Source organism: Falco punctatus (assembly GCF_963210335.1).
Source record: "Falco punctatus genome assembly, chromosome: 18".
Lineage (NCBI taxonomy): Eukaryota > Metazoa > Chordata > Aves > Falconiformes > Falconidae > Falco > Falco punctatus.
Genome location: NC_137598.1, coordinates 7,096,956 through 7,124,600, shown reverse-complemented (window position 1 = coordinate 7,124,600; position 27,645 = coordinate 7,096,956). Strand labels below are relative to the sequence as shown.

General features: G+C 41.7%; 2 long non-coding RNA genes across 85 annotated transcripts in view; one reads left to right on the top strand and one right to left on the bottom strand.

Annotated features, from left to right (window-relative positions):
- The window catches only part of LOC308055214, a 277,249-nt gene that overhangs the window by 4,152 nt on the left and 245,452 nt on the right, over positions 1-27,645 (top strand). The window lies entirely within an intron of this gene.
- LOC308055213 overlaps positions 4-27,645 on the bottom strand; it is a 528,334-nt gene continuing 500,692 nt past the window's right edge. For 16 of the 49 annotated variants that reach the window (XR_013924360.1, XR_013924361.1, XR_013924392.1 and 13 more), the window contains 3 exons: positions 3,969-4,033; positions 2,681-3,036; positions 21-2,269 (listed from right to left, as the gene is read on the bottom strand). This is a non-coding gene — a long non-coding RNA (uncharacterized lncRNA). The other 33 variants (XR_013924387.1, XR_013924402.1, XR_013924403.1 and 30 more) reach the window with 19 other exon arrangements.

The following is a 27,645-nucleotide window of genomic DNA, read 5'->3' as shown; positions in this document are numbered from 1 at the left end:
GAATTAAGCCTAAGTCTTAACTTTAAGATGTAAGCCTAAGACTTAATGCTAAGACCTAACCCTAAGACTCAACCTTGAGACTTAACCCTAAAACTTAACCCTAAGACCTAAATCTAAGACTTAAAGCTGGCTTAACACTAAGACCAAACCCTAAGAAATTACCCTAAGAATTAAGCCTAATACTTAACCCTAGAACGTAATTCTAAGACTTATCCTTCAGAACTAACCCTAAGACTTAACCTAAAGACTTAACCCTAAGACTTAACCATAAAACATAACCCTAAGATTTAACCCTAAAGACTTGACTTAACCCTAAGACTTATCCCTAAGACTTAACCATAACAGTTAACCCTAAGACTCAAATTAAAACTTAACCCAATAACCCTAAGACTTAACCCTCAGACTTAACAATGACTTAACTCTAAGACTGAACCATAAGACTCAACCTTAAGAATTAACCTTAAGATTTAACTATAGGACTTAACCCTAAGACATAACCCTAAGACTCAACCTTAAGACTTAACCCTAAGTCTTAACCTAAAGACCTATACCTAAGACTTATCTGCAAAACTCAACCTTAAGACTTAACCCTAAGACTAAACCTTGATACTTAACCCTAAGTCTTAACCTAAAGACCTATCCCTAAGACTTAACTGTAAGACTCAACCTTAAGACTTAACCTTAAGACTTAATCCTAAGACTTAAACTAAGACTTATCCCTACGACTTAATTCTAAAGACTCAACCTTAAAACTTAACCTTAGGGCTTAACCTAAAGACTTAACCCTAAGACTCAACATTACGACATAACCCTAAGACTTAAGCCTAAGCCTCAACCTTAACACTTAAACTTAAGAATTAAGCTAAGGACTTTAACAATAAGACTTACATATAATGCTTAACTCTAACACTTAAGCTTAAGACTTAACTCTAAGACTCAACCTTCAGACTTAACCTTGAGATTTACCTAAAGACTTAACCCTAAAAATTAACCCTAAGGACTTAACCATAACACTCAACCTTCAGTCTTAACCGTAAGACTTAACCTTAAGACTCAACCTTAAACTTAACCATAGCACTCAACCTTAAACCTTAACCTTAAGACTTAACTCTAAGGCTTAAAACTTAGAGTCAACCTTAAGTCTTAACCTTAAGATTTGACCTTAAGACTTAACCCTAAGGCTCAAGCTTAAGACTTAACATTAAGACTCAACCTTAAGATTTAACCCTAAGACTTAACTCTAAGACTGAAGCTTAAGACTTAATCCTAAGACACAACCTTAAGAATTAACTTTAAGACTTAACTCTAAAACTTAACCCTAAGAATTAACCTTAAGACTCAACCTTAAGACAACCTTAAGACTTAACCCTAAGATTTAACCTTAAGACTTAACCCTAAGTCATAACCCAAATACTTAACCCTAAAGACTCAACTCTAAGATTGAACATTGAGACTTAACCTAAAGACTTAATTGTAGAGTCTTAACCCTAAGACTTATCCCTAAGGCTTAACCCTAAGACTTAACTCTAAGGCTCATCCTTATTCTTAACCCGAAGACTCAACCTTATGACTTGACCTTAAGACTGAACCTAAAGACTTGATCCTAAGACTTAACCCTAAGACATAACATCTAGACATAACCATTAGTCTTAATCTAAAGACCTAACCCTAAGACTTGACCCTAGGACTTAAAACCCTAAGGCTCAACCTTAATCCTTAACCTATAAGAATTAACTATATGATTTAACACAAAGACTTAACTCTAAGACTGAACCTTAAAACTAACCTTAATACCTAGCTCTAAGACTTAACCATAAGACTTATTCCTAAAACTCTAAGCCTAACACTCAACATTTGGACTTAACCTAAAGACCTAACCTTGAGACTTAACCCTAAAACTTAACCTAAGACTTAATCCAAAAACTTAACAGTAATACATAACCTGAAGACTTAACCCTAAGACATAACCATAAGTCTTAAGACTGAACCTTAAAACTTAACCTTAGGACTTAACCTAAAGTCTTAACCCTAAGACTTAACCCTAAGACTCAACCTTAAGACTTAACCTTAAGACTTTACCTAAAGACTTAACCCTAATACTTTACTGTAAGACCTATCTCTATAGATTTAACCCAAAGCCTTAACTCTAAGACTCAAACTTGAGACTTAGCCCATAGACTGAACCTTAAGACTTAACCTAAAGACTTGACCCTAAGACATAACCCTAAGACTTAACATCTAGACTTAACCATTATTTTAAGGTAAGGTCCTAACCCTAAGACTTAACCCAAAGTTTAACCACAAGACTTAACCTTAAGACTTAACCTTAAGACTTACTCTAATTCTTAAACCATACACTTAACCTTAAGGCTTAACCCAAAGTTTAACCACAAGACTTAACCTTAAGACTTAACCTTAAGACTTACTCTAATTCTTAAACCATACACTTAACCTTAAGGCTTAACGCTAAGACTTAACACTGAGACTTAAGCCTAAGATTCAACTTCAAGACTTATCCCTAAGACTTAACCCTAAGGCTCAAGCTTAAGACTTAACCCTAAGACTCAAGCTTAAGACTTAACCCTAAGACTCAACCTGAAAAATTAACCTTAAAACTTAACTCTAAGACTTAATCCTAAGGCTAAAACTTTTAACCTAACCTTAATACTTACCCTAAAACTTAATCCTAGGACTTTAACCCTGAGACTGAACGATAAGACTTAACTGTAAGACAAAACATGGAGGCTTAACCCTTTCTTAACCTTAAGACTTAACCCTAACACTCAACTTTAACCCTTAACCCTAAGATTTATCTCTAAGTCTTAACCCTAAGACTCAACTTTAAGACTTAACCTTAAGACTCAACATTTAGACTTAACCTTAAGACTTAAATGCAAAACTTAACCATAAGAATTAACCCTGATACTTAACCTTAAGAATTAACCCTAAAACTTAACATTAAGGCTTTAAGCAAAGTCTTAAACTAAAGGCCTAACCCTAGCGACGTAACCCTAAGACTCAACCTCATTACTTAACCTTAAATCTTATCTCTAAGATTTAATGCTGACTTAAATATAAGACTTAACCTGAAGACTTTAAGACTTAACCCTATGACTTATCCCAAAGTTTTAACCCTAAGACTCAACCTTTAGACTTAACCTTAAGACTGAACCTAAAGACTTAACCCTAAGACTTATCCCTAAGACTTCACAGTAAGACTCAAACTTAAGACTTAACCTTTAGACTTAACTTGAAGATTTAACCTTAAGTCATAACCTTAAGACTTACACCTAAGACTTAACGCTAAGACTTAACCCTAAGGCTTAACTCTGACAGTTAGACTCAACCGTAAGACTTAACCCTAAAACATAATCCTAAGACTTAACTCTAAGACTTAACCCTAAGTCTTACCCCTAAGACTTAACCCAGACATTTAACACTATAGAATCAACCGTAAGACTTAACCCTAAGACTTAACTCTATAGACTGAACTTTAAGTCTTACCCCTAGGACTCAACCTTAAGAATTAACCTTAACCCTAAGACTTAAAACTAATTCTAACCCTAAGACTCAACCTTAAAAGACTCAACCTTAAGACTTAACCCTAAGACTCAACCTTATGAATTAACCTCTAGACTTAACTCTAAGTCTTAATCTAAAGACCTATCCCTAAGACTTAACTGTAAGACTCCACCTTAAGACATAACCCTAAGACTTAATGCTAAGACTCCACCATAAGAGTTAACCTTAAGATTTAACCTAAAGACTTAATGCTAAAACTTAACCCTAGGATTTAACCTTAAAGATTTGACCCTAAGACTTAAACCTAAGACTTAACATTGAGACATAACCATTAGCCTTAACCTACAGACATAACTGTAAGACTTAACTCTAAGACTGAACCTTAAAACTTAACATTAGGACTTAACCTAAAGACTTAACCCTAATATTTAACCTTAAGTCTTAACTCTAAGACTTAACATTAAGACTTAACCCTAAAACATAACACTAAGACTTAACTCTAAGACTTAACCTGAAGACTCAACCTTTAGACTTAACCTGAAGACTCAACCTTTAGACTTAACTTTAATACTTAACCTAAAGACCTAACCCTACGACTTAACCTTAAGAATTTACTCTAAGACTCAACCCTAAGACTTATCCCAAAGACTTAACCATAAGACTCAACTTTAGACTCAACCTTAAGACTGAACCTAAGGACTTAACCCTAAAACTTACACCTAAGACTTAAACCTGACAGTTAACCCTAAGACTGAACCTTAATTCTTAACCCTAAGACTCAACCTTAAGACTTAACCTTAACACTTTACCCTAAGACTTAATCTTGATACTTAAACCTAAGTCTTAACCCAAATACTTAACCCTAAGACTCGACCCTAAGGGTTATCATTGAGACTTAACCTAAAGACTTACCCCTAGTTATTTAACCCTAAGACTTATCCCTGATCCTTAACACTAAGACTTAACTCTAAGGCTCAGCCTTAAGGCTTAATCCTAAGGCTCAGCCTTAAGACTTAAACTAAGGACTTAACCCTAAAGACTCAACTCTAAGATTTAACATTGAGACTTAATCTAAAGACTTAATTGTAGAGACTTAACGCTAAGACTTATCCCTAAGGCTTAACCCTAAGACTTTAAGGCTCATCCTTAAGACTTAACCCTAAGACTCAACCTTATGACTTGACCTTAAGACTTAACCTAAAGACTTGACCCTAAGACTTAACATTTAGACGTAACCTTTAGTCTTAACCTAAAGACCTAACCCTAAGAATTGACCCTAGGACTTAACCTTAAAGCTCAACCTTAAGCCTTAACCTATAAGAATTAACTATAAGACTTAACCCAAAGACTTAACTCTAAGACTGAACCTTAAACCTAACCTTAATACTTAGCTCTAAGACTTAACCATAAGACTTATTCCTAAAACTCTTAAGTGACGTACGGAATTAGACTCTATAACTCGAAAGTTATAAAGTAGGTATGTTTATTGTGTGCAGATGCACGGGGGATCGCTCCACCACAAGCGTGCATGCCCGAAGTGATGAACCATCTCACAATAAAACAAATGAATATTCAATTAACACCTATACATATTCGTTACCTAAACCAACCTACTCTTGCTTCGTATGTTAATTAGCTTATCAGTCCTTTGCAGGCAATGTGGTGGTCTTGCAGGTTTGTAGGTGATTCATGTCCTTGTGAACATCTGATCTTCTCCAGCAAGAAGACTTAGCACTCCCTCCCTCTAGATAACATTGGAATGTCTCTCATCCTTTTCTCATCCTTTTTATAAATAGCCCCTTTGTTAGAGGAAGAAGGGCAGGCGTCTCCTCAAAGCTGTGTGGCTATGTGACCGGACACCACACCCATGACCAGTCACCATACCCACATTCCTTGAGCAGACATATACAGTCACAATCGATGTCCATTGTCCCTCTTTCACCCTATTTCTCCATATCAAGACCAAATAGAAATTACTTGAACTATGCATGAACACTTTAGTGAAAGTAAAGACCACTGTGCTTTTAAATGGGGACGAAGCTCATAAGACCCAGTGAGGATTAAGTGTGACTAAAGGTCATCGTAAACGGTTTTTCCAGGTGTATAAATTATTTTCCTGTTGCAAAGAGCTGTGCTACCTTTGTGGGTTTGCCCCCCAGCTCCCATCCCCGCAGACACGCGTAACTGGTCCCTCAGCCGTGCGGGTGCTCGATCTGTTGCACAGCAGGCGATGGGATCCAGCCATTTGACGGCAGAATCAGGTCCCAAAGAGATGGTCGCTGCCAGCCCTGGCTGGCCTCGGTGCTCGGAGGGGCTGCGCGATGTCCCGGTGTGACAGCGGCCGTTACCGGGGCTCGCCCCCCCGTCTGGGTGCGAGGGGGGTGGCAGCGCGGTGGGTGGTGGTCCTGCCAGGGTGGGAGATGCGGCTCCAGGTGCTTTGCCTGCCGGCCCAGACGGTGCTTTCGCTTCTCGTTACGCGTTTGGGGGAGGCAGGAGGGTCGCTGTTACCGTCAGCGAGCCCGTGCTGCCGCCGCTGGCCGGCATCAGGGCTGTGTGGCATCCCGGGGTGGCGGGGAGCAGAGCAATGCGCCTCGTCTTTGCAGGGTGCTGAGCTGCCCTTCCCCGGGGGCCAGGGCTCGCTGCCGCTTGCACCTGCACAGGATTTGGTCCCGCAGCCTCAGTGTGAGGGCTGGATTTTCGCAAAATGAGGAGGAACTGCTGGCAACTTCTGTACTAACGGTCGGCTTGATTTCTTGCTGTGCTTTTCTTACATTTTTAATAGCCAGGTGGAGTACAAATTGTAAAGGAAACTTCATACAGAGAGTTTTAAAGTTTGAAGAGAGATTATTCACCCTCTAGCTGTCGTGAGGTTTCACCTCTCCTTCCTGGCAGGACTGATCTTCCAGTTAGAAGTGAAACAAGGTCAAACGGTTTAAAAAAAAGGTTTCTTTCTGTCAGGCTGAATCTAAATCAATCAAATTCCGGGGCACCAAAGTGTGTTGTGTAACAAATGTGAGTGCAAAGGTAAGCAAGTAGCTACAGGCAGCAGAAGAGCATGTGCGAGAGAAGTTGTGGGACTTCTAAGTTCTAATACCTTGCTCTTTGCGCTGTTCTTCTGCAGATTTGCCTGGATTTTAAGTATGGACAGAAGAGGGAGAGAATGAACATATGCATTTGATTTGCTTAATAGAAAATACCTTGGCAGAAACACATGCTTGTGCTGTGTATTCTGTTGGAGTATGGCTTTTTAAAATACTCATGTTCTGTCTAATGAAAAGCTGATAGTATCTCCCATTCACCTAAGAATATGTTCAAACATAGCTTGAGATATGCTGCTAACCATGTTAAGAAAAATGTATAGCTTAATATCAAACTAGCTAAAGTGCAGTCACTGGGGGATGTCTTGGTGCTTGTAAACTTTAAATTAAAGAGCGCTACGAGGCTGGATTACCTGATAACCAGTACAATTGGAACAGCAGTATAAACCCTCTTTTTTGAAGGAAGACTGTAGGTCATTTTGAACAGTGTGGAATCATAGAATCATTTAGGTTGGAAAAGTCCTTTAAGATCATTGAGTCCAGCCATTAACCTAACACTGCCAAGTCCATCACTAAACTGTGTCCCTGATCACCACATCTACACATCTTTGAAATGCCTCCAGGGATGGCGAGGCCACCCTGAAACTTCCCTGGGCAGCTGGTTCCAGTCCTTGACAACCCTTTTGGTGAAGAATTTTTTCCTAATGTCCAATCTAAACCTCCCCTGGGGCAACCTGGGGCCATTTCCTCTTGTCCTATCCCTTGTATCCTTGTTGGATCTGATAGAAATGATCCCCAAATGGCAGTGTGTAAAGGATTAATTTAAATTCCAGATTCCAGTTGCCTGGCATTAGCAAAAATAAAGCTTTTGTGTTATTTCTCTTAACAGTTAAAAATTAGATACAGGAAAAATAAAGAGAAACACGTAAGTTTGGAATTTTTTTTCCCCCCTCCATTTACATTTTGGTAAGACAGAACTAATTTGCTCTCCTGTCTGCTGTGCATCCTGCTGCTGAACTAATCTTTTCTATGCCCTAGACTATGATTAGCTTTGTTTGTTTATTCCTGAAAGATTTACTTTCTAGGACTCCTTTTAATTCCATTTGCTACTACATTGCCTTTTGTCTTAAATGTTATTTTTCTGTAGTGTCCTTTAAAAGATTCTTGGCCTTTTCTAACCTGGGACAAATTTATAGTAGCCTGGTCGAGTTTTCCTAATCATTAATGATCTTCCCAGCAGGATATGTTCTTTGTCTTCTTCCTAACATGATTCAGGACACATTCTGTTTTAAAGTGCCCTTACCCTTGAACCATTGTGCTGGGATTTAGTGTATTAACCCAAACTCTAGTAGATTTTTCTTAAGGCTTTTCTCGGTCACTTTGCACAGCACTCCTAAGATACCTGCTGTCAAAGTGCTTGCATTTTAGTAATAACACCTTGGCACTGTTAAAGTATGTTTAAATTTTCCTTTGGCCGACTTACCTGTTTTAATTCCTTAAATATTCAGATCTCTTCTGAGACAGGTCGAGGAAAGGAGCACTTGTTCTTTGTGGCAAATTAAGAGACGGGACGCAGCTTGATGCAAGCAAATGTCAATTTATTGTACAGAAGCACGAGGTTTTATACACTTTCAGAAGCTGCGCGTTTTAAACTAATTGGTTCTTGAAGCTAAGCCTTGCATACTAGGCAATCCCTGATTGGTGGTTAACTACCATCAATTAACAACAAGGTGTTATCTTTCCTTGGCGCCATCCTTGGCACCATCCGTCTCCCACTCCCCTGTGCTCTGCAAACATGCTTCATCATGTTAATTGTTGTCTAGACAAGCTCGAACAAATTCCCCTCAGCTAACTGATTGCCATGCATGGTCCTAGTTTGCAGACCACTCCTGCATCTCCCCCTTCCTGTTGCACAAAAAGAACCTTTGAAACCGAACAAGTAAAAACAATGTATAAGTAATAGAACAAATAAAAAACTGAGACATATTATCAGTGTCAAAATAACCCACTGTCTCTGTTCCGTACAATTTTACAATTTCCCCTTTTTTGTTTTTGAACAGCTAGTACCAGGTTTTTCATGTTCTGCAGGGCCCTTGCAAACATGACAGCAACCAAGGTAATAGCAAACAAAAATACTGCCAATTGATTGAATGAATGCCAAAAAGGCTGAAATTTTCTCAGATTTTGACAACATGTTGCTGCAATGGGGCGCCTAAAATCCACGCAGCACATATACCATCAAAATCCTCACAGTCATGTGTCCTTGAACCAACAACAAAAAGCAGTAGCAATTTTGACTCACATTCTCAACTGCCTACCAAACAAGGTGATTTAACTCTTTAATGCTTTCCCTGCTGTTACTCCGGATAAGAGAAGAACTGCTGCAATACATTCCCATCATAGCCTCCTACTACATTAGCATCTACAGAAAGACAATTATCGACATTCAAAGTGTAAACAATATCATCTTTTGGATTAACATTATACATAGGTGGAAGGGCACACCAAACAAGAACTGGTTCAGTCAAAAAGTTCAAAACATAGCATGCCTTCTCTGAACACACCTCTGGGGTCATTCCCTTCATTCCCTCTCTTTTTTATGCAAAGAGAAACACTTTACCATAACAGAGAAGCCCCTATTTACATCTCTGAGCCCGGACACAAACCGCAGCTGTATGCTCCACCAGGCTCAGGGCAGAAATCATTCATGTAGTTACATAGCTATATATCTCTACAAGCATGCAGACACCTATTAAACACTAGATAATCATGTTTATCTTTCCTCTTCTCCTTCACAATACCTGGTTGTTCTCTCATTATGAATCCTCCCTTCCCCCACTGCTTTGCTTAACTCTTTAACAGCCTCGTATTGCACAGGCTGCCACTCTGCAGGTTGATTTGTCTGACAAAATACTGAACATGCCATAGCGACTCCCAAAACCCATCACTGAAGTGTTTCCCACTTGCATTCCTGCCACAAATCCCTCAGACTCCCTTTCACCCTCCCCAAAAATACAATCAATGCATCAGGAGAGACAAGGGGGTGGGGGAAAGGTCTAGCTCCTTTTCCAGATCTATAGGACCTGGATCAAAAGGTTTATCAGTGTCAATAAAATCATTGTCCAAGTTGTCTTGTTCCCGTGCTTGGCCCTGTGTTGTGAGGGTCGCTGCAATCAGTGACAGAAGCTTTGGGGGAAGAGGAGGTGTGGACAGAATCGCCATCGCTGACTGTGTCTTGAGAAGAGTCGCACTGTCGGTGGAATTTACAGCTTCCTCTGGTTTAGCACCGTTAGTAGAATTAGTCCACACTTGGCAAAGAGTAGTCAGAATTTGCCACCAAGATGCTAAATGCATTCCCGACACGGAGTTCCCCTCCACGGCAGCATCATACAATTGGCTGCTGTATGTACACACTCTCATTCTTTCAAAGTCTCTAAAGTTTCTTGGCTGCTCACCTGTCTCGATGAATACAGGTGTTATCCTCGGGGTTTAGGTTGTCCGCCTGGTCCAGACAGCAAGTTCAGCCAAGCCGTCTCCTCCGGAACGCAGCCCTCTTCCACGAGCTGTCTTTTTTATCGACCAGTTCTGTCCTTATTCTTCCAAGGCTTCGGAACACCACCATAGGGGTCACCATTTGAGGAGACTGAGGCACGGACTCCCTGATCTGACTAGAAGACCCTTCATGAGTCCATATACGTCTCTTTCTGGGGACGAACCCTGATTCCCCATTACGGATTTCCCACAGCTCACCTCTCAACTCCGGAGGGATTTCAGGCCGGCTCCTGCTTCCTTTCAGCAGATCATTTAAAGTTCTGTGGGATTCGCTGCATGTCGCTCAGATAGGCGATTCGAGAGCCCTTCACGTCAGATCCTTAAAAGCATCACGTCAGGGTCACCAATTTGCGGTGAATGAAGAGACGGGACGCAGCTTGATGCAAGCAAATGTCAATTTATAGTACAGAAGCACGAGGTTTTATACACTTTCAGAAGCTGCGCGTTTTAAACTAATTGGTTCTTGAAGCTAAGCCTTGCATACCAGGCAGTCCCCGATTGGTGGTTAACTACCATCAATTAACAACAAGGTGTTATCTTTCCTTGGCGCCATCCTTGGCGCCATCCGTCTCCCACTCCCCTGTGCTCTGCAAACATGCTTCATCATGTTAATTGTTGTCTAGACAAGCTCGAGCAAATTCCCCTCAGCTAACTGATTGCCACGCATGGTCCTAGTTTCCAGCCCGCTCCTGCAGTTCTTTACAGACGATGAAATAGCAGAAATAAATGTGTAAATAGGCATGAGCATTAGGCCATTAGGGGTGTTTCTATGGGTATGTCTGCTATGCCCAGAATGGTGTAAGAACAGTAATCCGCTTTGCAAATTTGGCTGTATGACCATATCACTATGTTCAGAGGTGCAGGCGTCAATAGATGCAAGTGTTTTCAGAGAATTAAGAAAACCATCTTGTTCATGCAGTCCAGCCATAAACGATGCACAGAACAAAAAATGATAGAAAAAAAAAATGTCTTTTCAGACCCATATGAGTAAATAGAGTATTCTATGCTGTCCTGTACACGCATGTGTGTACATGTATTCGTAGCCAGTGAGTCATGGCTCCTAAGCCTGATTTTAAAACTGAATGAGTTCATTATAATCCCCCCCCCTCCAAAAAAAAATAAATAAAATCTGAGGAATCAATCTAATCTGCTTTACTAAATGAACATGTGAAAGTGCTTACTAGGGATAAACCTGAGGACTATACATATTTCTCTCTTTTTCCTCCAACAGAATGAAAACACCTTTGAGACAATAAAGGAGTTAGGAGAGGAGCCAGTGTGTCCCATTCAGTATTCTCTGTGTATCTGCGTGCACCGCTTCCCCTGTTTGGTTTCTGATCTGAGCGGGAAGGACAGGGGGTGTGTAAGGACATTGCAACTCTCAAGAGAGAAGATAGGCTTTTATGCTGGCTTCCCCCAGTTCTGAGCTCTTTGGGGCTTAAATCTCCACAGAATGGGTGTGATGTTGAGTTTGTCTACTCCAGGGCAAATGGAGAGGAGGAGGGGCGCCTGGAGGGAGGACCACTGGCGCAGGGGACACCCTGAGCATCAGAAGTTGTTGGAACCACTGATGACTAGGGCTGTAACCAGGGGGGACCTCTCAGATTTCTCTGCATGGGGTACCCCAGTTGCTGGGACATACAGTAAGCAGAGATTGTGCCGTGTGGTCGGAGGGTGACTTGGTTTGCAAAGGGGGAGCTCAGGCCAACCCCCTGCAAGGCAGGTAGAACTGCAGATCCTCCCTGTGCTTCGTGTTCACCTTGCCGTTCACTATGACAACCTGCCGCAGAAAAGCTGAGCACAGCCCTTTGCTGACGCCCAGCAGCTTGTGCTCCCTCTGAATTTTTTTGGTTGATTGTCATTTCATGGAGAGCTCTATTGTCCCCCAGCCAGGGATACTGCAGCAATAGCAAACCAGGGCTTCTAGTTACTCCCGGACGCCTGCCTTCCTGCCCCCTCTGCATCTCCCCAGCTCTCACAGAGGAGGGGTTGCCAGTGGTGCCTTCTTCAGGCAGGGCACATCTGCAGCTTCCCATTGAATACCCTCCTTTCCTCTGAAAGCCCTGCCTCTTTCTGGCGCGTGGGGTTTGCTCATTTCCATGAGCGCTTTTGCAGGTGGTGGTGACATGGGAAGGAAAGGGACGTACAGTGCTGGAGATGAAGAGCTGCTCTGCTTCTGTTTACACCGTGTTTGTACAGCTGAGGTAGATACAAATCAGGGGTGGCTTTGCTGGAGAACTTTGCCAGGGATATAACTGACTGCCTGTTTGGGAGTCCCAGAGCAGCACGTTCAGTAACAGGAGATCGCTGCGCTGCCTGCCCTTGCCGTTGCTCTTGCGCATGCGGCAGTAAATACCTCCTCTGCACAAAACTGTGTCCGGGTAGAGTCCATGGAGACAGTTTTGGTAAGAATCCCAGATGCTGCAGAAAAGCAGTCTGAGGTCTCAGCTGAGCTGTACTGCTTCAGAAGGGAGATTAGCCATAGATACGTACGTGCTTTCTTTCTCAAAGAGGGGAAAGATGGTGTGGGATAGTCCTTTGCTCAGTGGTCCTGTGGGCATGTGTACTGGAGAGGAGCCATCACAAGCCACCTCTTCCTGAGCAAGCCACACTGTGGGAGGCACTGAGATGCTCAGCAGAGGCAGTTTAGGAGCGACAGGGGTGGCTGGTGATCTGTCCCGCTGCTTGGAGGTAATCCCCTCCATACAACCCTGAGATGCAACGTACCCAGCTAGAAGGAATCCCAGAAGAGATGGACAAAAAGATGAACACGTGCAGGTATTGCTCCCCAGCAACATGCGAAAAAATTCATCAGCAGTACATATCCTGCCATGTATCCATTCATATGGAATGTGGATATTTATGGGTTTTAGTGTAAGTCAAAAGTTGTTGGACAGTCTGTTTTGCCTTGAAACGAAACCATAAAATTAAATTTCGCGAAGCAACCCGTGTTTCAAATCCGTGGACAAGGTGAAATGCCATGGGCATGAGAGCGTTTCTCATCAGCCCGGATCTTTGCTGTCTCTAAAGCAGTGCAGGCTGGGGCTGTGGGTGCTACTGGAGATACGCAGCCCGCCTGCACTGTAGGAAGGTCATTCTGGTCTGACTGTCAGATGGAGCTGTATGTTGTACAATATTGTACGTGTTGTGCCAAGCTTTCTGCAGGTAAAGAAAGAAGCAGTCATGTATTTGACAAGAGCAATCACAGGTGATTCTATGAAGAAATTCAGGGAAAATCTGCGGCGCATGTGATTTTGACTATTAGTAATGTGTCATTAATTTAAAAATAACCGGTGCAGTTAAAGAGCATGGGTGTTGGTCAGAAATGCCTGCTTTCTCATGTGTAAATTCACCAAGTCAGACGCACTGATGCAAGTGCCTGGATGAATCAGTAAAACAGGGCTGGGCTAGCCAGGGTTGGCACGGGCAGCGTGGGCAGCATGTAGTTGTTTAGGCAATAGCTCTAATTCAGAGTTATGATGGAGGTGCTGAATGTGCTTGGTTTTGAAAGCACGCAGTGTTCGTTAGCTTCAACGGAAACTTCAAGATTCTGCTGTGCAAATCAATGAAACTGTGAGATACAATCCACTGTTCAGGAAAGTCAGAACATGTTTTTAAGGAAGTCTCTGTTGGGAGGTAAAACCGCTGCTGAAGCAATAGCAGCGATGGAGCGTGTGTAAAAGAGCCTAGGGAGACCTGCAGCCTTCTGGAGCCAGGCAGAATATTTCCTGTTCACTTTAGCTATTCGTCATGAAGGGAAGATGCTTCCTACAAATTAGGTTTTCTTCTAACGGAAATAGGTGACTGGTGAATAAAGAGGGAAGTGGAGAGTTGTCTTTTTCCCCATTTTTAGAAAACAGAATGCATTATTGTTCCAGTTTAACAGTAGGTGGCACTCGGTTCCAGTGCAAGTAGTTATCACTTCATTCCCTTAAAAAGGAATCCATACAATTCTATCAGTTCCGCTTCTGAATCAAAGAATGAAAATAGCTTCTGAACAGGGTCTTGACTAATAATTCATGTGCTGTGATATCTGCATGGTGTGTCTTCATTGCCTTGCACTAAAATTCCTCTTTCCTGTGAAACCAGTTGTGTTTGTGGGTTTGGGATCTTTTTTTCTTTCCTCCCCTTGATCAGGGAGCAGTAGCCCAGCACAGTTCCACTTGATTTTTTTCTGGTGGTGGTCTAACATTGTGCAGTCCTCCTAACTCTTTGTCCATCAGTAATGCTTTCACTTTTTTTGTTGTTCGTGTTTTAAGATATTGTTTTCTTTCTAAGGGCTGAATTTTTGTTATGTCTTTCATGATGAGTGAATTTGAAGAACTCTCAATGACAAATAATACAATTTGTAGTGTAATTTTGTGAAAATGCTTCTCTATGAATTAAAAAAAAGTTTTCATTTTATATTATTTCAGGGGTAAACCCTGAATTAATCAATCTTGGATGTGGAGTTTCTGTCTTCTAGAAATACATGAAGCTTAACTTTGTTTTTGTAGGTTGAGAAGGAAAAAAGCAAACAAAGATGTTCAAAAGTGCAGGCCGTGGTGACGTGCAGAATTAGACTCTATAACTCAAAAGTTATAAAGTAGGTATGTTTATTGCGCGCAGATGCACGGGGGATCGCTCCTCCACAAGCATGCATGCCCAAAGTGACGAACCATCTCACATTTATACAATAAAACAAATGAATATTCAATTAACGCCTATACATATTCGTTACCTAAACCCGCTTACTCTCGCTTCGTATGTTAATTAGCTTATCAGTCCATTGCCTGCAATGTGGTGGTCTTGCAGATTTGTAGGTGATTCATGTTCTTGTGACCATCGGATCTTCTTCAGCAAGGAGACTTAGCATTGGAATATCTCTCATCCTTTTCTCATTCTTTTTTAAAATAGCCCCTTTTGTTAGAGGAAGAGGGGCAGGCGTCTCCTCAAAACTGTAGGCGTCTCCTCAAGGCTGTGTACCTATGTGACCAGACACCGCACCCATGGCTAATCACCATACCCACATTCCTTGAGCAGACATATACAATCACAATCGATGTCCATTGTCCCCATTTCACACTATTTCTCCATATCAATCCCCCCTTTTCTATCAAAGTAAATTCTTTTACTTAAGCAGTCTTCCCGAATGATATAAAGCATCATACATAAGTGTTACCCTTTTAAACATTCTCCAAACCCACAAATATAACATAATGGTTAGTATTAAGGAAATTCCTCAACTGATCAATAAGATCACAATGGGGTGTACCATAGTGTTAAGAATTCCTGTTGCAGAAGGTGACCAGCCAAAGAGAGTATCCCACCAATTATGGTTTCCATCCTGTTCTACCTTTTTTAAAACTTTCTTGATCCCATCTACATCATGATGGATCATAAGAAGAGTTTTGTGTCCCTTTTCTTTGGTTTCTTCCAGTATACGTTGTAAATCTGCATGTTTTAATAGTTCTTTTATAGTACTTATATTTAGTCCTATGGGGGTAGGAATTATCATCTGTGATAGGGTAAAGTTAGATTTTAAGAATTGATGAGACACTACTGGGGCTGAGTAACTAAAATCGCATCCTGTGATAGTAGTAATATTACAGATACAGTAATTTGAATATTGTGCAGTCTCCTTTACCTCCCCATCTATGGTTATTGTGTTACACTTAGTTCTCAAACACGCACATCCCTTCCCTGCATATATAATTACTGTTTTCAAGTTTGCATTTGGTCGGGCCTCGAAATGACATATTTTCTGATCTGTATCTAAACAAGTATCCTGAGCTATTATAGTATTGCTTTCACAGAGGAAGCCCTGCTGCTCTCGCATAATACAAGATTCTAAATCTACTGTTTGCCACTTGTTGCCTGTCTTTCTGGCCTATGTTCTATGTTCAAAAGGATATTTTCCTAGGCATATTATAAAGATGGGCTCGGTTAAGGTAAAATTGTGCCAACATTCCCGTGAATTAAAGCACATGGTTGTATTTAGAAGGGTAAATTCCTTATCTACCTTTCTGACATTAATCAGGGTGTCTCCCGAAATCTTGCTGTTATCCTTTTCATTATATGTTTGACACCCTACTTTTATCTATCTCCTAATTTTCCCCATAATCGGTCGAATTTGTGTACATCCTCCCAATCCCATTGATTCCTTTGGTACACCTCATTTTCAGAATAAACCACCATAGCTAGTTTTGTCTTTGAGTCCACCTTTCCCATTATTCCAGTGTGTTTTTTCTGGGCATGATTCCAAGGCCAGTTATCAGCTCTTGGTTGTAGGCAAAAGAGAGGGTACAAAAACCACAAATGGTTTAAACCCACTATTGATCATTTTAAGAATCTAAACGTTCCTCATATGTACATATAAAATCTGTTTTGATCAAAAATATCTTTGTTTGAGTTGGGGCTTACTGATAACAAGTTGGGCAAGAGTGGCCACTGGCTCAGTCCCAGACTCTTTTGTCCTATATTGTTTGTTGTGGTGCCCTTCCCATATGGTGGATCCACAACCGCTCAGGTTCGCTTACTTGTCACCCACATTGTTCCCATTTGTCCGAGTAAATTTGAGTTTCAGTTCTTTTTTATCTGGGGTTACTTTCCACGAAGTTGCAGGGGCTTTCTTAATCCGGGTATGATGAATCCAAGAATTCTGTCCCTCAACCTTGATTGCAGTATAGGTGGTGAGTAGGACTTGAAAAGGTCCAGTCCACTGTGGTTCCAGGGTTTTATCTGTAAAACACTTAACGTATACATAGTCCCCTGGTTGTATATCGTGAACAGGTCCATCCAGACCCCTACTGCATGTTCCCATCACATGCTTCTCAATTCTTATTAATTGTTTGTTTAGTGCCACCATATAGGAAGTCATTGTTTCTTCACCAATCTGTGAAGACGTCCCCTTTTGTACCCCATAGGGTCATCCATATAAAATTTCAAATAGGCTAAGCCCCTCTTTTGCTCTTGGTCTAGTTCGAATTTATGTAAGAGCTAATGGCAAAGACTGGGGCCAAGTTAGATTTGTTTCTTGACCTAACTTGACAATCTGTTGTTTGATTAGATGATTCATCTTTTCCACCTGGCCACTCGATTGTGGTCGGTATGGGGTATGTAATTGCCAATCTATTCCTAGATGGTGGCTGATCTGTTGTACTATTCTGGACACAAAATGTGGTCCTCTATCCAAGGACATTACTGCTGGGACTTCAAACCTAGGTATTATCTCTTGGAGCAGTATTTTGGTCACTTCCCGGGCTTTAGCAGTTCTGCACGGGAAGGCTTCTGGCCAACCTGAAAAGGTATCTGTTAGTACCAATAAATATCAATACCCCCCTTTTCTTGGAAGTTCCGAGAAATCGATCTGCCAATGTTGCCCTGGAACATTGCCTCTACTAATGTTCCCTAGTTTTATTTTATTTGCTGTATTGGGATTATTGCATAAACACATTTCACATTGCTGAGTCACCTGTTTTATTACAGTATACAAGTTTTGCCCTATCAATTTCTGATTTAGACTTTTATATAAAGCATCAGCTCCCCAATGCATCTTATTAATAATAGGGCTGTGGTCCATATTAAATTGGATGGTACTACTATACGAACATCCCTTAAATAAGTCCACTTATTTATTTTTATTTTATCCTTCATGTCCTGAATTACCTTTTAAGTTTTCTTTAGAATAGTTTGGCTCCTGATCTGTACTTACAGTTTGGTTTTTATTGTCTGGTATTAAGGATAATTCCTCTTTTTCTACCTCCTGTTATTTGTCTGGCCTCATGGTCGGCCAGGTGGTTTCCAATTTCCAAATCAGTGCCTCAATGGGTCATCTTATGTTCTTCCTTCCTGGGTGACCCTCTTATAACAGAGGGGGTCATTCCTCACATCAAGGTCTGGCATGGCACATGTTCCCACCGCTCAACGCCTACTGGGTTGCAGCCAACAGCGGAGCTCAAGATTCTTCTCGGTAGCAAACACAGAGGCCAACCCGGTCTTGCCCTTGACTATGGTAGGAGGCACCTGACCAACCTTATTCCTTGTACTTTGTTGTCAATGCAGAGTTTCATCTGGACATCCCATAACAAGTCACAGTCATGGTAAAACACAGATTTACATTAGTAGAACTACTACAGAGTGTATTTTATTTCAGTTTTTCTGCCAATATCCCCACAGCCTTGCTGACCAAGGGATATTGTTTTTATCTGAACTGGGCAAGTCTCCCCCTTATCATTTTTACTGTAACAGGTAAAGCATTTTTCACCTTTTATTTTCAGATACACCTGGTTAAAAATTTCTTTTACTTCAGGGAGGTCCTCTTTTCCTCTTTTCTGTTGAATTAAAGATAAGCTCAAGATTTCAATTACTTGATCATTTTTAACTTTTAGTTTCATTTCTCCTTCTTTAAACGTCTAGATGTTCTAATAAATCTCATCCCAACAAAGATTTTGGTGAATTTGGCATTCTTATTTGTCTTCTTAGTTTGTACTTTAAAGGTTTCAGGATGTTTTCCTGGTGGCCAGCAGCTCCCACAACTGTAACAAATTATTTATTTTTTTTTTACTGAAGTTTAACAAATAAGTTGTTTTTGTATTCACTAAAATTCCACCTCATTTTTCCTAGTCCCTAGTTCACCAGAACCCCTTGCTGGTTCTTTAGCTCAGGGCGATCTTGCTTCCAGTGTCCACTTTCCCTACAATATGAACAGTGATCCGATCCCATAGGAGAGGCTTCACTCTTTCACTTCTGCCTGACACTCCTGTCTCTGCCAGTTTAGCACGATCCAGCTCTTCTTCTCTTACCATCTGTACACATTACCTGTTCCTTCTATCAACTTTTCTATATCACGCTTACCTAGTAACTCGAACCTTTATCTAGTCCTATTAGATCATCCTGACAAATCTTTCATAACCAACTTTCAAACATCTAAATTTCCCATCAGAGATTCACCTTTATTCTCCTCATACCCATTCCCTGCCCTAGAGGGGCCGTTACTGGTCCTGTTGTACTGCAAATGCTGCAGCAATTGGGGTGACATTGTCAGGTCCTTCTGCTCAATCGTCAGCAACAGCAACCTCCTCCTCCTCACCAGCAGAAGGGTTCGGGGCAGGAGATGCTCTTCCTGCTCTGTAGGTTATACAAGCCTGCCTCTGCAACAGCAGTTCTGTTTTAACTCTTTCTTACCCTGAATGCAAATCTGCTCCTTGTTGCTTTAAGTCTGTTCTTACATATCAGCCTTTGCAGGCAAATAGCAAACACCCTGCCATGCATCCCAGCATGATTCAGTCGCACCTTCGAGGGGGTGCGGGGGTTTGTACAAACTCACCCCAATACTTTAACACTTTCACAAGGTCTTTGAACCCCCCCCTCCCCACCCCCTCAGGTTTTACATACATCAGTACAAGTTTTTATCTTACAACGTGTTTCATTCTGGTTGCTCCACAGAAGGAACCACAACCCGAGCTTTTTAACACAAAAATTTCAACAAGAACATCTTTCTAGTTTAGGTCTCAGGTTTTTTTTTTCTATCCTTTTCTAAAGCCATAATCAAAGATCAGGTGATGTTAATCCCGCACTCTTTCTAGTGCTAATACCATAGGATCCCGAGGGGGTACTAATCTACAGTCCTTTTGCCACTCAGGTTTGTCCCGTAGGACGAAGGACCTGTCTGCATACGATACTTCGTCCCATTTTCCCTCTCTTCTCAGAAACAACATTAATTGCAGGAGAGTGTTATAATCTAACGTTCCTCCCTCCTGAGGCCATTTCGCATCACTCCCCAATTTATACAAAGGCCACCACTGATTACAATATTTAATCAATTTCCTTCTATTTTCGGTGCCACCCTGTCCTACGATATCCCTCCAATGTTTTAATATACAACCCAAGAGCGATTTTTCACAGGGCTTACTCCTTCCATTTCCCATTTCGCAATTTTAATTACTTTGTTTTTCTCCGGCCACCTTAGCCACCCAAGGTCAGAAACACGGATAGAGCTCAAACTCGTTTTGCACTCAAATGCATGCCGCAAGCACTCTTGCACTCACACTCAGTCAAAATAATTAAGCTATACACAGAAAATCAAAATGCGCATCTCAATCACACTGTTCACACTCTCCGGGCAGCCCTCAGTCACACAAGCAGTATGTTATATGGTACCGTGCACTTATGTACAACTTTTAGGAACACTGACAGTTCACGAAGTATGCATTTCAATGAACAATTGCCAAAAAACAAACAACAAACAAAAAACCAATTTTTCCTGGTCTTAAGCAGAGTGTTAAGTTTTCCGCTATTTGCCACGAATTACCAGAATATTATTATTTTTCAACATACATTTCATAACTCCAAGTTTTGAACATGTAACAAGACAACACATAGAACAAACAGGACACAGAGCGCTATTTCAATTGTTACATTCTAGGAATTCCCCAATTCTTAAGACAACCTAAAGGAAGTTTTTAGCTTCCCCCCCCCCTTTTTTTTTTTCTTTTCTTCTTTTTTTCTTTTTTTTTCTTTTTTTTTTTTCCTACGCAAAAGTTTCCCTTTTACTTTTGCTATGAGGTCCCTCTTGTTACTGTGAGATTCCGCCTTATTCCGTCCCGCCCCCCGCTTTCTGTCACGAGGCCTCCGGGCTTTTAGGAATGGCAGTAACCACGGGTTCGCTCAATCTGCCCTCAAGATCGCTAGCGGCCACCCCTTCCTTGGTCAGCAAACGCGCTCCCAAGGTACCTTTCCTCCTGGGGACTACGCTGCGCGCCGGACGTCTCCGTGCGTCTCACCAGCCGCCCCGTTACTAAACATACTGTTTTATCCGTGGATCCAGGGGTTTCTCTTCTGCTCCTGGGTGAACAGCTGAGAAGAGGAGGCTCCTCCGAGGAAATCTCCCGGGGCGCGCCTAGGAGCGTCCGCTCCGCAGCTGGTCCCTCAGCCGAGCAGAAATCCTCCTGCCTGGCTCGCCAAAATGACATGCGGAATTAGACTCGAAAGTTATAAAGTAGGTATGTTTATTGCTCGCAGATGCACGGGGGATCGCTCCTCCACAAGCATGCATGCCCAAAGTGACGAACCATCTCACATTTATACAATAAAACAAATGAATATTCAATTAACACCTATACATATTTGTTACCTAAACCCGCTTACTCTCGCTTCGTATGTTAATTAGCTTATCAGTCCATTGCCTGCAATGTGGTGGTCTTGCGGGTTTGTAGGTGATTCATGTTCTTGTGACCATCGGATCTTCTTCAGCAAGGAGACTTAGCACTCCCTCCCTCTAGATAGCATTGGAATATCTCTCATCCTTTTCTCATTCTTTTTTAAAATAGCCCCTTTTGTTAGAGGAAGAGGGGCAGGTGTCTCCTCAAAACTGTAGGCGTCTCCTCAAGGCTGTGTACCTATGTGACCAGACACCGCACCCATGACCAGTCACCATACCCACATTCCTTGAGCAGACATATACAATCACAACCGATGTCCATTGTCCCCATTTCACACTATTTCTCCATATCAGTGGCAAAACAGGAATGTGTGGATAAATAACATCACTAATCGGCAAATGAAACAAAAGATTACTGTAAGGAAGAATGACTGTTTGAAAATGGAGAATGAAAACACAATAGAAGAAAAAGACAAAAAGAGTTTTTCATCTGGGAAGAGCTCAAAATTGATTAAAATGCCAATGAAATGGTAAGCTAAGGAAATAATTTCTAATTCTTATTTGTAGTGCTATGTAAGTGTCTTAGGTTTTCTAATACTGTAGTAGTTGAAGTAGTTTCCTCAGTGGTGAAAGCCATAGTGAGTAGTCCACTGCTTCTCAAAAAATGAAGAAAATTTCTTTTTAGAATACACGAAGCGCGTGATGGAGGTTCAATTTTATTGCCTGCTCTAAAAAAAGAAAAGGGGGAAAAAAAAGAAAACCCCCACCCAAATTCCTGTGATTTCCTTGTCAATACTGAGGCAAAATGCATCTTCAAAACCAGAACTGAAGACTGGAAAAAGCAGTTATTTTTGTAGGAAATGGCCACCTAGAAAAGAAAAGGAGGAACTCGCGGTTTGCTACTACTCCCTTTTCTAGGTGGTTTTAGTGATCTCTGTGCAGTTGGTGTTTTCCTTTTCATTAAGTTAATATGCCCTTTGTCAGAAAAAGATGATATTATCAAACCAATCTCAAAAGTCTAAAGGCGGCACACATATTTTAATGTAAACTTAAGCAGGAGTTTTTTCCTGTCTGTTCTTCAAAGGAATCTCTGCTCTAGATGCTTTCTGTACCGTGGCTATTTGGATATAGTCCAGCTTAACCTGGATCCAGCTCAGATTCCCTGTGTCCCCCTGACTCCTAGGGCAAGGATTTTAAATACTTGGGTATCTTCCATGATCTTTGCAGTTAAGTCTGTGATTTTATCATAGATATTTGTCGTCTCAGTTGTTTCTGGACATCATCTTAAGTATGTCTGTTTCACAGAAATATTTTTTGCAAACCTAGTCACTTGGTGATTTTTTTCTTTCTGTTTAATGCAGTAAAATTGCCCTGAATGCCAAAGTTGCAAAGAAAAATAAAAGCCTTGAAAGCAGAAGGCTCATCAGTAGATGAGCTCTTCCAGTGGCAATCATGGTCAAGTACTGGATGATAGCACTTCCAGTGAAACATCTCAGGATGAAGGAAGGTATGCATATAAGGAATGTTACAAGTAAAACTTACTGATAAAAATTGACCTGAGAGCTGGAGGCAAGTTTGGGGTTTTGTTGTGTTTCGGGGTTTTTGGCAAATATGATGCATATGAAGATTATTGTTCTTTCGTGTGACCACACTAACTGATGTGCTTTGTGTTGACAAACACTTCTTTTTTGTTTAGAGTGCCTTGAGCATGCTGGCCAAGTTAACAATAAGGTCACGTGCACAAATTCTGATTAATTACATGAGTGTGTGCACAGGCATAGAAGTATTTCATGTGTTTAAAATGGGTGAGGTATCTCAGGTTTTTGCACTGCAGGTATCTCAGGATTTTTTGTCCTGCTTCTCGCTCCACCTTTTCTCTTGCAGATGTGTACCCTCCTGACTTCTTGCCCACCCTGAACTTACTTGTGTGGGTTGTGGCAAAGTGAGAAAGAGAAGTTGTTGACGCTGTTCAGCCTTAGCTAAAAATCTGGTGTGTTATCAACACTGTTTTGGGCAGAAATCTAACACACAGCGCTGTGTGGGCTGCTGTGAAGAAAATAAACTGCATCCCAGCCAGATGCAGGACACCGGAGAATCCAAAATTACAGTTCTTTGACCTGTAGGAGAGGGATTCTCAGTACTGAAGATGTTGTCGATTTGTTAAAGAGTTGAGACCAATTGATTTTATTGGTTTGATTATCTGATTTTATAGAGTTATTTTATAGAATAGAAATATAGGAAGATAAAAAATATGTTGAAGAAAGTTATGATTATTTAGTAAAAGTAGTTGTGAGACCCTTTATACATTTTGTACTAAGGCCAGAAGAATGGGTTGGAATCATTGTTGAAGCTTAAGTAATAATTTAGGGTTTGAAAGGTTTCTTTGTATCTAACTAGTCTTCTGTATAAAGAAAGTATATTGAGATGTCAGAATGTAGGATTAATGGAAACTGGGGAGAGTCGACTGGAACAGCTTGTAGTTACCTGCCAAGAAACCGTGAACTTTAGTAAAAGGTAATTCCGGCAGGGGGAGATCGCGACCACCGACTCATATACCACCTACCCAAATCGTACCCCAGACCCATTTCTGGACCTTTCTAAGCTTTATTGCGCAGAATCGGATATGGGAGGAGAATATGTTAATGATTTTTGGGAAATGTTATGATTATGCATGAATAATTAATGAATATGTATGAATAAGTTCTATATATGGAATCTGTTTTTGGGACCTGGCGTGCGTTGATCGCGAGAGGACTCGCTCACCCACCCGGCCGTTAATAAAGAAGTGTCTGCTTATCTACATCACATTGGTGTCGATAAGTTCTTCATTCCGAGATTTCGGTAACAAAGAGAGCTAAACCCCTGGTATTAAACAGGGAATGCACGTAAGCGTATAGCTACATGTCTGTAGCTGTAAGATTTCTGTCACTTTGTGTGAAGTTGGGAGAACAGTTATTTCAACTATTTGCTTAATATCTTGTGGGAAAATTAGCCTTCCAGTATACATAATAGCACACAATAATTGTTTCAGTCTTGAACTATATCTAGCAAAGTTACTATACTAGATTTTAGTTTAATTCACTTCTGAAATGAAGTTTCCAAAGCAACTTGAGGTATTTTTCATAATGCAATGTAAGCATTCCAGTACTGAAATACCTTTCTGTTTTCTAGACCTGCAGCAACAACCAGGAGTGAAAAGAACGAGGTACTGTAAAACTAGTTTCTTGATAAACTGTTTCTATCAGCTTTTAATCACTTAGATGGGAGCAGTGTTTATGTAGTGATCAACCAGATGTACAAATTGCTGCTGGTATGCAGCTTTATTGTATTTGAGACAAATCTGTGGGCTGTGAAGGAGAGAATGAATCATTCATGCATTTGTAATGGTCTGTAATACTAGACAGTGGAACTACAGAAAGTACTGTATTTTTTGTAGGTCAGCAGACAAATGGAAGTAACTGATGACCCTGGTTTAACTCACTCATCTGACCCAACTTCAGAGGATGTCCGGTTACAAGCTTCAACCTGCAAGGAGGCTGTGCTGCTGTTGGAAAAGCTTAGTGTGGTTCATATGGGTATGTTTTCAAGTCTCTGTCTTCAGCTGTTACAAGTTCCCCTTAAAACATGATTTCTTTGCATGCATTCCTAAGTATTTTAATTTCATATTTTGATATAATATTTCTTTCTGATTAGAGATGCCCCTCAAAAGCTGTGAAACTGTCACCTAGCCTGAGATGTCGCCTGTATTACCAGCCAACGTGCCTTACTTTATCATTGGTTCTCTGTGTAGTCAGAGCTGGAGAAGCAGTTTCTTGCAAAGTACAGTTCAGTTCCTTCTAATGTGGTCATCAAAAGTCGGCAAGAGCTTTTTCTTCTTTATATCCCCTTGTTGTGGTTTAACCCCAGCCACACCTAAACACCTAAGCACCACACAGCCACTCACTTGTTCCACCCCAGTGGGGTGGGGAGAGCATCGGAAAGGGAAAAGTGAGAAAACCCATGGGTCAGCAAAGACAGTTTAATAGCAAAAGCAAAAGCCACGCACGCAAGCAAAGCAAAGCAAGGAATTAATCCAGCACGTCCCATGGGCAGGCAGGTGTTCAGCCATCTCCAGGACAGCAGGGCTCCGTCACACACAACAAATACTTGGGAAGACAAAGTGCCATCACTCTGGATGTCCATCCCTTCCTTCGTCCTCCCACAGCTTTATATGCTGAGCATGATGCCGCGTGGTATGGCACATCCCTTGGGTCAGCTGGGGTCAGCTGTCCCAGCTGTGTCCCAGCCCGGCTCCTTGCGTACCCCCAGCCTGCTGGCTGGTGGGGTGGGGTGAGAAGCAGGAAAGGCCTTGGCTCTGTGTGAGCGCTGCTTGGCCATAACGAACACATCCCTGTGCTACCAACCCTGTTTGCGGCACAAATGCAAAACATGGCCCCGTACCAGAGACTGTGAAGAAGATTAACACTATCCCAGCCACAACCAGCACACCCCTCAACAGCTAATGACAAAGAGTATAGCAAAATAATGGCTTTGCTTAAAAATAATAAATAAATAAATATATAACAAAACTCAACTGTCATACGATGCTTGCATTTATACACAAAGCATTATATAAACATAAGCATCACTTACTAGGGCTCTTAAACTATGCTAAAATTTCATTAGGCAAGTGTTAACCTTGGCTGAAGGCCAAACTCCCTCCTGGTGCTGCCACTGCCCCTCCTTGACAAAACAGGGTGAAAAAGCTTGTGGGTCAGTGTGAAGGCAGGGCTGTCACTTCCCAGTGACCGTCACTGGCAAAACAGACTCCAGTGATTAAAATACATTTGGATAGTGAGAAACAAAGACCCAAGACCTGAGAAGGACACGCCAGCACCCCCCCTGCTCAAGCTCTGCTGCGCTCCTTCCCCGCCACCTCCCCAGGCAGCACGGGGAGGCTGCGGTCTGCAGTCGGGACGTAGCAGTTTCTCTCTGCTGCTCCTTCCTCGTCCCTTTTCCCTGCTCCACTGTGAGTCCTCCCCCAGGCTGCAGTCCTTCGGGGAAAATCTCCAGCCTGGGCCCTCCATGGGTCGCAGGTCCTTCGGGAAAGATCCGCCGGCTCTGGCACAGGGTCTTCCGCAGCACTGCGCTGTGGGTATCTGCTCCAGCATGGTTCTCTCAGGGGCTGCAGGGGAATCTCTGCTCTGGCACCTGGAGCAGCACCTCTCCCTCCTCCTTCGCTGACCTGGGTGTTCGTTTGCGGGGCTGGTTTTCACATGCTTTTCACCTTCTCTGCCCGTGTGGTGGTTTCGCCCTTTCCTACATTTGTTTTTCCTGAGGTGCGGCCAGCACGGCTGGGTTTTGGCCCCCTGGCCCCAGCGATCTTGCCCAGTCCGTGTGAGGTCGGCAGGGAGATGCCGGGCTGGCCCGGGGGCAGGAGCACCAGCCCTGTGAGGGGAGGCTGTGGGAGCTGGGCCTGGGGGAGTTGGGCCTCCCAGCGCGGGGGAGGGGGGTACGAGGAAGACGAGACCAGTCCCAGCTTGGCCTGGGTTTGACTTCAGCAGGTGTTCAAAATCCTCAAACATCTATCAAGTATAAAGAAGTAATATTTTCATTCTAAATGAATTCTCCAAGCAGCGTTAATTTATACTTTCAAAAGTTACACTTTTTATGAAATTACACTAAAAATTATATGTAAAGCTTTTTCCTTGCAATATACGCCATTCAAATACAAATGTTTGTCAGTCTTTCAAGTAATTTTAGTGGTGGTTGATTCTTGTTTTGCGGAATTTCTAAAGCAGGCTTTCAATTGGCAGTTCTTTCCTTATGTTGATACTTGATTTTTATTTTTTTCTTGTTCACCGTTGCGAGTTTATCGGAAAAAATAGTCAAGATAATGATCAAACACAAAGCTGCTTTCTTGTTTGGGTACCGTGGGCACACCATGGACCGTTTTTTACCATGTCAGTGCTCATTGCTGATTGTTTCAGTTGGTGAAGAAGCTGACCTTCCATAAGGCTTTCCTTGTAAATCAGCTTCAAAATGAAATTGCTGTTCTTTCTCCCAGAGGTACATCCACTGAGGTTTAAAACTGTTTTTAATTGTATTAAGCATAAACCCCATGCATTTCTGAATCTGGTTTTGAACACTGACATCATTCTTGAGTAAACAGAAACTGCTTGTTCTGTCTGTGGTCAGCAGTTGTTTTAGACTTACCGAAGGCTTGCTGAAAAATTGTTGGGTCTGCCATAGGTAAGCAGCATGCTGATTCACCAGTATTACTTCTAGTCACTGAATCCGTAATATGTAGCCTCAGTATACTAAGAAAATGTATATTAACCATAGTAAAAGTTTATGATGCTTTGATCTGTTGAGACAACAAACTCCTTTTTCAACAAAATGGCTGTAATATGA